Here is a 12924-nt window from a genome sequence, read left to right as displayed (position 1 = left end):
AAAAACCTTATAATATCTTTTTCATCTTCAACGACCTTCCAATTTTCAATATTATCATGGATAGATGGTTTGATCTACACTTCCACTTTTGATAAACCAACAAAAGTCACATCATTAGGCTCTATAGAAATATTTGCCAATAAATCAACCATATTATTCTTGCTTCTATCTTTCCATATTATCTCAAATGCCTCAAATGATCTAGGTGGATCTAGGAAAGTCAAAAAATTCATAGTCTTAAAATCTCTCAAATTTAGCATGAGTATAAAGGGCTTTGAAAATTGAACCCAATGTAACTTGAATGGGTGAAAAAGGAGCTAGTATGTAGAAGTTATGCTTAGTCAAAGGTTTGGTGAAATCGGTGAATTAGAGGGCTCAGAAAAAGGTTTTTTAAAAAAAGTCATCAAAAATTGTCAATATTGGTATCATTGTGAAAAGTTTTTAAAGAGCTTTCCAACAATGTTTATTTCATCAAAATATGAGATAAAATGTGGAAGATATTCTAGAATTACTTTTACCTCAGAAAAAGGAGCTCCCTATTTTTGTGGGTCTATATTTCCTAGCCACAAACTTTTAAAAAAAAAATGTCATTTACCATCCCTAGTTTAAAGGGTTGGATTATGAACCCCTATAAAATAGAAAGTTCTATTCTCTGCTATAATTAAGGATACAAATCCTTAAAATATTAAATCTATTTCTAAGGAGAGCCAAATATATATTAAAATGATTTATAAGTTTTTTGGATAAATTATGGGAAGGATTTTAAGATCAACTTATAAATCATTCAATCCTTGGAAAGTATTTTTTATAAAGATATTATTTTAACGAGGAGATTATTATATAAAAATGGAAGATTTGTCAAATATTATGGTTTTAACCATAATATGCAAATAAGCTTGTATAAGAGGGAATTATTTCTCTCTTGTAAGGACAAGGAGTCTTAGAGAAATTTTATAATTCTTGAGAGGGAAACTAATGCTTCAAAAAAATTTAGTCTTGGAGGAGAAATTATTGTGAGAAATTCTTGGAGAGAATTTTTTTTGTGAGAGAATTTGAAAGGTGTTATTTCACACCAACAATTGTAAAAGAAGAAAGAGATTATGAAGGCTCAAAGCTTAGATTCTATAACAAAGTGTTCTTCTTGGTAGAATTAATAAAGCGTCCCCCTGATTGAGAAGTGGACCCGAAGACATAGTCCTACCCAGATGAACTCCATATCAAATTGTTTGTGTTTTCTTATCCTCTTTCTTATTCTTTAATCCATTATTGTTCAATTTTATATGCATTAAATACATTATTTGATTAAGTGTTTTAAGCATAAATATTCTTTTAATTTCAATGGTTACAACACATAGCCACACAATTACTACCTGGATTAGGGATTAAATCTATATTTTGGATTAAGTTATAAAACTTGTAAATCCTAGTTTACAGATCAAGTTGGTATCAAAGCCTATTTTGTGGAGAAAATTTTAAGTGGTGAATGTTAACCAAGTTGAAGTTGAAACAAGGAAATGGTGAACTTGCAAATTTCAATCTAGAGATTGGGAAAAGAAGAACTTTTTCACAAGTCATGGCATCTAATCAAAATATTTCTAAATTTTATGCAAAAGCCTTCCAAAGAGCATTTTTAGAATTGAAGGCTGTAGTGGACATTCTTCTCCAAGAAAGGCATGAATGACAATTGAGAAAGGTGGTCAAGGCTAAGAAGAATGAAGAAGTGAAATCCCTATCAAAAGATGACAAAGGAAAAGGAGTAGGAGGTGGTAGTGACACTCCTAAACCTTCATCCCCATCTTCTTCATCCTCTTCCTCCTCCTCCTCCTCTTCTTCTTCTAAGTTGTTTACTTCTTCTAAAAAGAAACATGTGAAGACACCTATGTTAAAACTGGATGTAAAGTTTGATTTTCCTATATATAATGGTGAATTGGATGTAGAGGAATTGGATAGCTTGCTTAAGTAGATGGAAGTGTATTGTAAGTCTCAAAAGATTTTGGATGATTCTTCCAAGATCTAGCTAGCTACTCTCAAGATGTGAGGTATTGCATTAGTATGGTGGGAGAGTAAGATCCGGGACAATCTTGCTACACATGGTAAAATCATTTCATCTTGGTATGAATTTACTTCTTCTTTAAAGAAATAGTTTTATCCTTTGGGTTAAATGCAACAAGCCATTATGGATTGGCAAAATCTTAGGCAAGGTAAAGGGCAGTCTATACAAGAGTATACATAGATGTTTAGGAAGAAGGCATTAACTCTTGGAATTCATCTTTACACATAAGATACTATGTTCAAGTATATAGGTGGAATGCATTCTTATTTTAAATATACAATATTGATGTTTAGTCTTTCTAACTTTGATGAAGTAGGTGTTCAAGAAACCCATATTGAAGTAGGTGGAGGAAACACAAGTTCCAATTCAAAGAAAGAATTTGTTCCTCTCGAAAGCAACAAGAAGGGCATAAAAGAAGCCACTATGAAGAAAGAGGAATGTGAAAAGCCTACTTTTTCACATTGTCAAATGAAAGGGCATGTAGATGCAAAGTGTTGGAAACTGCATCCCAAGTTTAAACTAGAGTGGTTTAAGACGGATAATAAAGGAAAGAAAAAGACTATAGCTATTGTTAAGGATCTTGGATAAGATTATGATGATGAAACAAAGATATCAGTCATAGGTTTAAAAGGTAAAGCTTTTGCTAATTCTTCAACTAATGTTTCATGTTCTACTTCTAAAAGTCACAATGTTCCTAAAGAAAGTAAAAGATCTGAACTTTTTCATATAAGGGTGATTTCTAAGAACACTAAAATTGACACATTGATAGATAGTGGATCCCAAGTTAATTTAATTTTAGAGGAAGTTGTTAAACAGTTGGGATTGGAAACTAAGCCACATAAGAGACCTTATCCTTTAGGTTGGGTGTGCAATGATAACAGATTGTGAGTAACTATGCAAAGTAGGTTAAGATTTGCAATTACATCCAAGTACATAGATGAGGATGATTTTGATGTGGTTCCACTTGACATCTATGGGATTGTGTTGGGTGGCCCATACTTATATGATAGAAAAGCTATCTTCTAGAGGGACCATAATAAGTATCATTTGTTCAAGGATGGAATTGAATACATTATAAGAGCTCATCACATGAAGAATGAAGGATCAATTATAAATATAGGGCATTTGAAAATGATTGCAAATGTAGGCAGTAGACTTAGTCTCATGTTTGCCACAACAAGTGAGGATCAAGTGCAAGCAAAATAAAGTCTTCAACCAGTGATGGTAAAAGAGTGTTTGGATAATTTATTTTCTAATGGTGTTTCTATGCAGGAGATCCAAAGAGTTGATACTTTTCTTTTCTCATCAGTTTATTTAGTGTTGTCGATTCTTCTTCTACTAGTTTGTACTATGTGGGTGATGGATGAAACAATGAATCTTGGTGGATGTATGGTTAATTGTGTCAGCAATACTATCTCATTTTTTATTGTGTTTATGATGAGTCAAATATTTAGAATTCCAACAAGTTGTACAAGTGATATTGGAAAAGTGAGACGAACATGCCCTCACTTTAAATCTATGTAAAAATAGACTTTTGGATGTCCAAAAGATTCTTAGTGGTAGGGAGTCATCTAGGTGGATCTAGGAAAGTCAAAAAAATTAACAATTTCAAAATCTCTCAAATTCGATGTGGGTACAAAGGGCTCTGAAAATTCAACCCAATGCAATTTGAATGGGTGAAAAAGAAGCTCGTATGTAGAAGTTATGCTTAGTCAAAGGTCTGGTGAAACTGATGAATTAGAGGGATTAGAAAAAGGTTTTAAAAAGTTAGAAAAAAGGATCAATATTGGTATCATTGTGAAGAGTTTTTAAAGAGCTTTCCAATGGTGTTTATTTCATCAAAATATAAGATAAAATGTGGAAGATATTGTAGAATTACTTTTACCTTAGAAAAAGGAGCTCCCTATTTTCAAGCACCCCTATTTTTGTGGGTCTATATTTCCTAACAAATTATCCACAAATTTTTTTTTTTAAATGTTGGTTACCATCCCTAGTTTAAAGGGTTGTATTATGAAAACCTATAAAATAGCAAGCTCTATTCTTGCTATAATTAAGGATACAAATCCTTAAAATATCAAAGCTATTTCTAAGGAGAGCTAAACAAATACTAAAATGATTTATTTAAGTTTTTTAGATAAATTCCAAGAAGGATTTTAGGATCAACTTATAAATCATTCATTCCTTGTAAAGTATATTATTTGAATTGAGAGATTATTATATAAAAATGGGAGATTTGTCAAATATTATGGTTTTAACCATAATAGGAAAATAAGCTTGTATAAAAGGGGGTTATTCCTCTCTTGTAAGGACAAGGAGTCTTAGAGAAATTTTTTAATTCTTGAGAGGGAAATTAGTGCTTGGAAAAAAATTTAGTCTTGGAGGAGAAATTATTGTGAGAAATTCTTGGAAAGAAATTTTTTTATGAGAGAATTTGTAAGGTGTTATTTTACACCAACAATTGTAAAAGAAGAGAGAAACTATGAAGGCTCAAAACTCAAATTCTATAACAAAGTGTTCTTTTTGGCAGAATTAATAAAACAGTCCCTCGATTAAGAAATGGACCTAAAGACATAGTCCTAACTGGATGAACTCCATATCAAATTGTTTGTGTTTCCTTATCCTCTTTCTTATTCTTTCATCCATTATTGTTCTCTTTTATATGCATTAAATACATTATTTAATTAAGTGTTTTAAGCATAAATATTCTTGTAATTTCAATGGTTAAAACACATAGCCATGAAATTACTGCATGGATCGGGGATTAAATCTTTATTTGGGATTAAGTTATAAAACTTGTAAATCTTAGTTTACAGATCATCAAATCTCTCTATCATGTCCCAAAAAAAATTTCTATACTATTTCAATCTCTTATTCTTAGAAACATATACTCCTCTTATTTGGGAAATAAGTAACTCAGAATCACCATCAACATGCAAACACTTGATACCATGAATATGAGCTAGCCTCAATCCTAACAATAAAGCCTTGTATTCTGCAATATTGTTTGTACATGAGAAACTCTAAGTGAAAGAAAACTTGTAGGTGAAACCCTCAGGAGAAATTAAAATAATACCTTCTCCTGGCCCATCTTTAAAACAACCTATATCAAAATACATGGTCCATCAATTTCCCTTTTTTGACTTTGAGTTAGCATTTACCTTGAATGCATTTACATCAGTATCTACAAAACATGTCATTTCATTTTCAATATGTTGTTCAATCATGTAAACACTCTTGGGCTCTCTATTGATTTTGACCATCTTATCTTCAATTTGAAAAAGTGACATAAGATAGATCACATTGCATATTTCCACCCATTGATGCAATCCACTTTCTTGATAAGAGCATACCATATTGGGGAAGAATTTCAACTACCAAAACACTCATTGTCAACTCTTGACTAGGATAGGTAATTATGTGCTGATCATAATCAGGTTATGGTGGGTGATGATATTTCGAATGACGAGTTTTATTACACATAGATTATGGGTTGTTATTTCCAAAATTTTCTTCAAATGCGGATTTCATTTCGGTGATAGTGTGTATAGGGTTTTATAGAGAAAGCTCTCCAGCAACATTGTAGGGAAGAACATGGGAGGTAAAAGGAAGAGAGTGGAAACTACAAGTTGCAATAAATGGGTGAAGAAAAAGGAGGTCTGGGACATTTTAACGCATGGAAATTTTACTAGATTTATGGAAAGGCTCAAAGGAAATAATCCTGTCATAAAACAACAATTCATCAAAACATGGTAGGAAAACTCTATTTTGGTTGGAAACTAGAGAATGGAGGTGATTGAAGATGTAATTACGGAGGCCACAAGGTTGGATATGGATGGCATAAACTTCTATCAATATAGGGAGTTTTTGGATAGGGCTATTGACAAATTAATGGAATCAGAAAAAGTGTTGGAAATATAGATGAAGTAACTAAGAGGGGAGGGGTGAATCAGTTACCAAAAAATTTAATTTCAAAAATAAATCCCTTAGATGTCTTTACTTTCTGCTGATACTCGATAAACAGTGTAGGATTACTGTAACTCGATAGATTAACTAATTACTAATTATCTAGCATTCATATTCATTAATATGCTTGCAAAGATTAAAATAAATGAACACAAGAGACACCAAATTTAACGTGGAAACCCAATATGAGAAAAAAAACCAAGTAACTAGTCACCAATTTTCACTCTTCTGAAGTGAGCCCTGTTAGGAGCCAACCCTGTTAAAGGTTACAAAACACACTGTTAGGTGTGATCTTGTTAGAGGATTTAATCACCCTGTTAAGAGTGGCTTGGTTAGAGGTCTTGAGAACAATCCAACTGAACTGCCACCTTGTTAGAGGATTTACAAAATGGTTGTTAAACCAACTCTGTTAAGAGATTCTAGGTTTACTGTTACCATGGCTAGAAAGAAACAATGAGATGACCTGAGTGATATGCAACTTATCTTTTGCTGATTACAAATCTCTGTTATGCTCTTATTGGATCCTAGCTGATCAAATACAACTTTGCATCTCCTCCAGGATATCTAATCCTTCATTAGAATTTGCTCAATTTTCTTATTCCATCCTTATCCATATGTTCACTCTCACATTTTAATTTAGGACTTGAACATCTAAATATATACCTTTCAGATTATCAAGTCGGCTCAAATATAAGTTACAACAACTAAAAGAACCATTACATTAGTCGACTGCATGGAACAATTGAACTTAAAATTAAAGCAATAAAATCCTTTACTAGTCGACCCAGCTCGGTAACCACTGCTCCAGCATGGTTTTCTAGTGTTTAACCAAGTGAAGCTCGGTAAACACTGAAGACCCTACAAAAATCCTTTGGAGACCGAGTGAACTCGGCTAGCACTAATCTTCCTTTGTTGACCTTGTGAGCTCGATAGACATTAACTTTCCTTTGTTCACCTTGGGAGCTCGGTAAACATTAACTTTCCTTTGTTCACCTTGGGAGCTTGGTAAACATCAACTTTCCTTTGTTAATCTTGTGATCTTGGTAGATATTGACTTTCCTTTGTTAACCTTGGGAGCTCAGTAAACATTAACTTTCCTTTGATAACCCAGTGAGCTCGGTAAACATTAGCTTTTCTTTGTTAACCTTGGGAGCTCAGTAGAAGCTAACTCTTTGCCACTTTTTCTTTGATAATCGAGTGAGCTCGATAAACATTAGCTTTTCTTTGTTAACATTAGGAGCTCGATAGAAGCTAACTTTCTAGCACTTTTCCTTTGATAACCGAATGAGCTCGGTAAACATTAGCTTTTCTTTGTTATGTTCAGGAACGTTCAGTAGACACTGTAAATTGCTTTGCAAATTATTTGAGCTCGACAAACTTTGTCTGATGACTGATATGACATTTTTTATAACATCAAAGACAATACAAAATACACAATTGTATCCAACAATCTCCCTCTTTGGCATTGATGGCAACACAACATGTCATAGCAGAATGAAATTGAAAACAAGTCTAACAAACCTTTTTCTATTAGAACAACTTTCTTTATTAGATAGAAAGCTCTCCCTCTTTTAGTAATCTCCTTTTGTGAGGAAAAGCATATTCTTCTCAAAGAAAACTTCTTCCTTCCAAACAAATTTTAGAAAGATATGACAGTAAAACTCTCCCTCTTTGACAACACATGCCAAAGACAACACAACTCAAATAGATTTGAATGTACCTTTAGTACTAATTCATATGCAATATTACTTGATTATGTTGAATGAACTGATAGATCTTCAACTTGGTATGTGTTGATGCATCACTAAAACTTAATTTTAGTGAACTTTAGATAGGGCAGTGACCCCTAACTTCCCTCTTAGATACAAGAATGCATCCTTAGGTAATGACTTTGTGAATATATCAGCAATTTGTTTCTTTGTATGAACATATTCAAATCTGATCTCCTTATCTTGCACCAATTCTCTGACAAAATGATATTTTATTGCAATGTGCTTGGTTTTGGAATGCATCACTGGATTCTTAGATATGTTTATTGCACTTGTATTATCACAGAACATAACGACTGGATCTTTGATTTCCACCTTCATGCCTTCCAACAACTGTTTAAACCAAATAATATTAGAATAGTTTACTGCAGCAGCAACATACTTTGCCTCTGTTGTAGATTGGGATGTGCAATTCTACTTTTTGCTTGTCCAAGAAACCAACCTCTTTCCAAGAAAGAATGCTCCTCCACTTGTACTTTTTCTATCATCAAGGTTTCTTGCCCAATCATCATTAATAAACACTTTCAAATCTAGATTACCTCCAAATTTGTACCATAAACCATAATCTTTAGTTCCTTTCAAGTATCTCATTATTCTTTTGATTGCCATTATGTGATTTTCTCTTGGTTTTGCTGAAAATATTGCTACAATACCAACTACAAGGGCAATATCTAGCCTAGTATAAACTACATACTAAAACTCTCCAATCATAGATCTATACGGTGTTTGATCTACTTCTTTTGATTCATCTTCCTTGGTAAGTTTTAATCCAGTACACATAGGAGTTCCAACTGGTTTACAATCTTCCATACCAAACTTTTTCAATATCTCCTTGATGTATTTTGATTGAGTGATGTAGATACCATTTTTATTCTGCTAAATTTGAAGACCAACAAAGAATTTGATTTCATCAAACATACACATTTCAAATTCCTTGTTCATTTGCTCTGAAAATTCTTTGCAAAGATCATCATTCCCTGTGAAAATAGTATCAGCTACAAAAATTTCTGCCAAAACAATCTTATTATCTAGTCCTTCCTTTATATACAAACTAATGTTATCATTAGTTCTTTGAAAACCAATCTGAATAAGATAGTTATACAATCTTTCATACCATGCTCTAGGGGCTTGTTTCAGACCATACAATGCCTTGTGTAATTTGCAAACCATGTTCCTTTTATCTGGATCAACAAAAAATTCAAGTTGTTCAATGTAGACCTCTTCATCTAGTATACCATTGAGGAATGCTGACTTGATATCCATTTGATAAACTTTGAATCCTTTGTGAGTAGCATATGCAAGTAAGGTTCTGACTCCTTCCAATCTTGTAACAGGAGAAAAAGTTTCTCCATAGTCTATTCCTTCTTGTTGAGCATAACTTTTTCATACTAGTCTTGCTTTGTTTCTTGATACCTTACCATCTTTATCCAACTTGTTTTGAATACCCACTTAGTTCCAATCACATTTTTATCTTTAGGCCTAGGTACAAGAGTCCATGTCTTTTTTTTCTCTATATCTTCTATTTCTTCATTCATAGCCTCAATCCAACTATCATTTTCTGAAGTATCATTGATATTTCTAGATTCACAATTAGCAAGTAAACAAGTACCTTTCAACTTATTTCTTGTCATGGTCTTTTTAGATTTGTTTCCAATGATCTGATCTACTGAATGATGTCTCCTGACATATTTTGCTAATACAGGTTCCTTACCTTTTGAAAGAATTTCATTGTTATCTTCTTGCATTTCAATTTTAGTTTCTAGATGTTCTAGCTCAGTAGATATTGGCTCAGGTCCTTCAGACTCAATAGAAACTTGCTTGATAGCATCTGAATATAACTTGGGTTGCTGTAGCTCAGTTTGAACTTCCTATAACTTGGTTACTGATGACCCGGGAGTAGAAGATTCCTAATTGACTGGTACTATATCAAGTTCGGGGAAAAAAAACCTTCTATAATCTTCTAGTTCCCTTTTGCTTTCTTCTTCAGTCCTTTTTGCAAACTCATCAACTTTCACATGTGCACTTTCTATGACTTTGTAAGTAGACAGGTTCAAACATCTATATGCTTTACTTTTGCAAGAGTATCCCAAAAATATTCCTTCATCACCTTTTACATCAAATTTGTCTTTTCTAGATTCTTTCAAAATGTAACATTTACTTCCAAATACTTTTAGATAACTTACATTAGGTTTGTAGCCAGACCATAGCTCATAGGGAGTTTTGAATGAGTCCTTTTTGAGCTGTACCTGATTCAAGGTATGAACTGCAGTGCTAATAGCTTCCTTCCAGTATTTGATAGCAATGTTATTTTCAATCATTAGGGTTCTTGCATAATCCATGATAGATCTATTCCTTCTTTCAGCTATTCCATTTTGTTTAGGAGTTCTAAGTTCTGATACTTGTCTTTTGATTCATCTTTCAATGCAAAAGTTATTGAACTCATGTGCAATGAATTCTCCTCCACTGTCTGACCTGAAGCATTTCAATCTTTTTCTTGTTTCCTTTTCTACTCAGGCCAAATACCATTTGAATTTCTAAAATGCTTCTGATTTGTTCCTTAGATACATGACAGTCATCATTCTTGAGTAATCATCAACAAAAAGAATGAAGAACTTTTCTCTAGTATAGCTTTCAATTCCAATTAGTCCACATAAATCAGTATGCACAATTTCTAATATATCTTCAGACTGATAGTTTTTACTTTTAAAACTAGTCTTTCCCATTTTACCAATCTAACAATTCTTGCATAGATTGACCTTAGGTTTCTTTATGTTAGGAATGCCTCTTACTTTCTTGAATTTGCTTATCTTTACCAAGTTATCAAAATTGACATGAAACAACCTTTTATGCCATAACCAACTTTCTTCAAATTGAGCAATAAAACATGAACATTCACCAAGTTCAAGATAAAATAAGTTACCTTTTGTTTGAGTGCCTGATCCAATCAATTTTCCTTTTCCATCCAACAATTTTTCTTTTCCATGCATGAATTCTACTTTGAATCCATTATTGAGTAGCTATGCCACACTCAAAAAATTATGCTTTAGTCCTTCTACCCAATAGGCATTATCACATATAAGTTCTTTGGTTAGAGAGATTCTTCCTCTTCCTTTTATATAGCAAAGTTCATTGTTACCAAATCTTATACTACCACCATCATAGTCTTCAAAGTATTCAAACTTAGTTTTATCACCAGTCATGTAATGAGAACAACCACTATCTATGATTCATGTATCATTTTTTCTCATATGAGAAATGAGTGTCATTTCTTCATCATTATTAGACTCATCTTTCACAGCAATGTAGACAATTTCATCTTCTTCTTCATCATTAGAATCATTAGAATCTTTAGCCATAAAACATGTTTTCTTACCTTTATCCTTGAATGATTTGAAGTCTTTCTTGCCATTTACTTGTAACCTTTCTTGTCATCTTTGTTCTGCTTGTTTGGGCACCTAATAGCAACATGACCAACTTCTTCACATGAAAAATAGATTAGAGGAACTTTACCTTTATATTTCCCTCTACCTCTAGAATATTTCTTTCCTAGTAGAGCTTCAATCACCTCAAGATTACTATCTGAACTTTGGTCTGATTCATCTTCACTTTCTAACTGAGATTCCTTTTTCTTTTTACTTTTCTCCTTGAGTGAAAGCTTGGCGTCAAATTCTGACTCAACATTTTTGGAAGCTGGAACATAGTTGTCAAAGTCGTCTAGTTCAAATGTAGTTAATCTTCTAACTATGGCCTCTAGATTTATCTTATGATTTGCTTCACATCTTCTTTCTTGAATTACAGAAACTCTGATTGCATTGATGGAAAGTAGAGTTCTAAGAACTTTACTTATAACTATCTCTTCCTTGATATCTCCTCCAGATGCTTTGATCACACTAACACATGCTTCGACTCTTTCAACATATTTTGCAATGTTTTCATCCTCTCTCATCCTCATTTGATCAAATTGTCCTCTTAGACTTTCTGCTTTGTCCATTCTTACATTATCATCTCCTCCATAGATTTCTTTCAGCTTCTCCCACATTTCAAAGGTAGATTTTTAGTTCTTAATGTCATCAAATTATTCATAACTCAGAGCAGATGCTATATCTATCATCATAATGTTGTGGGTCTTATTTTCAGCAATATCATTGACGGATAGTGTACCGGCTAGTTTTGCATATTTTTCAACAAGGTATTTTAGTCCTGTATCTCCAATAGAAGCTAGATGAAGTCTCATCAAACCTTGCCATGCTGAGAAACCGTCCCTGTTAAGTCTTGGAATTTCCCTCTTATAAGACATCCTAATCTTTGGCTTAGATCTTTGAAATCTTTTCCTACAAGCACCAAAAGCTCTGATACCAATTGTTGGAAATATAGATGAAGTAACTGAGAGGGGAGGGGTGAATCAGTTACCACAAAATTCAATTCCAAAAATAAATCCCTTAGATGTCTTTACTTTCTGCTGATACTCGATAAACAGTGTAGGATTACTATAACTCGGTAGATTAACTAATTACTGATTATCTAGCATTCATAGTCATTAATATGCTCGCAAAGATTAAAATAAATGAACACAAAAGACACCAGATTTAACGTGGAAATCTAATATGGGAAAAACCACCAAGTAACTAGTCACCAATTTTCACTCTTCTAAAGTGAGCCCTATTAGGAGCCAACCCTGTTAAAAGTTACAAAATACACTGTTAGGTGTGACCTTGTTAGAGGATTTAATCACCCTGTTAAGAGTGGCCTAGTTAGAGGTCTTGAGAAAAATTCAACTGAACTGCCACCTTGTTAGAGGATTTACAAAATGGTTGTTAAACCAACTCTATTAAGAGATTCTAGATTTACTATTAGTATGGTTAGAAAGAAACAATGAGATGACCTGAGTGATATGCAACTTATCTTTTGCTGATTATAGATCTCTTTTTTGCTTTTACTGGATTCTAGCTGATCGAATACAACTTTGCATCTCCTCCAAGATATCTAAACCTTCATCAGAATTTTCTCAATTCGCTTATTCCATCCTTATCCATATATTCACTCTCACATTTTAATTCAGGACTTGAACATCTAAATATATACCTTTCAGATTATTAAGTCAGTTCAAATATAAGTTACAAGAACTAAAAGAATCATTAC

The sequence above is a fragment of the Cupressus sempervirens genome, chromosome 2 (genome assembly GCF_028749045.1).
Source record: "Cupressus sempervirens isolate cs-2001-9-10 chromosome 2, ASM2874904v1, whole genome shotgun sequence".
Classification (NCBI taxonomy): domain Eukaryota; kingdom Viridiplantae; phylum Streptophyta; class Pinopsida; order Cupressales; family Cupressaceae; genus Cupressus; species Cupressus sempervirens.
The sequence above is the reverse complement of the archived record's forward strand: the minus strand, read 5'-3'. Positions refer to the sequence as shown.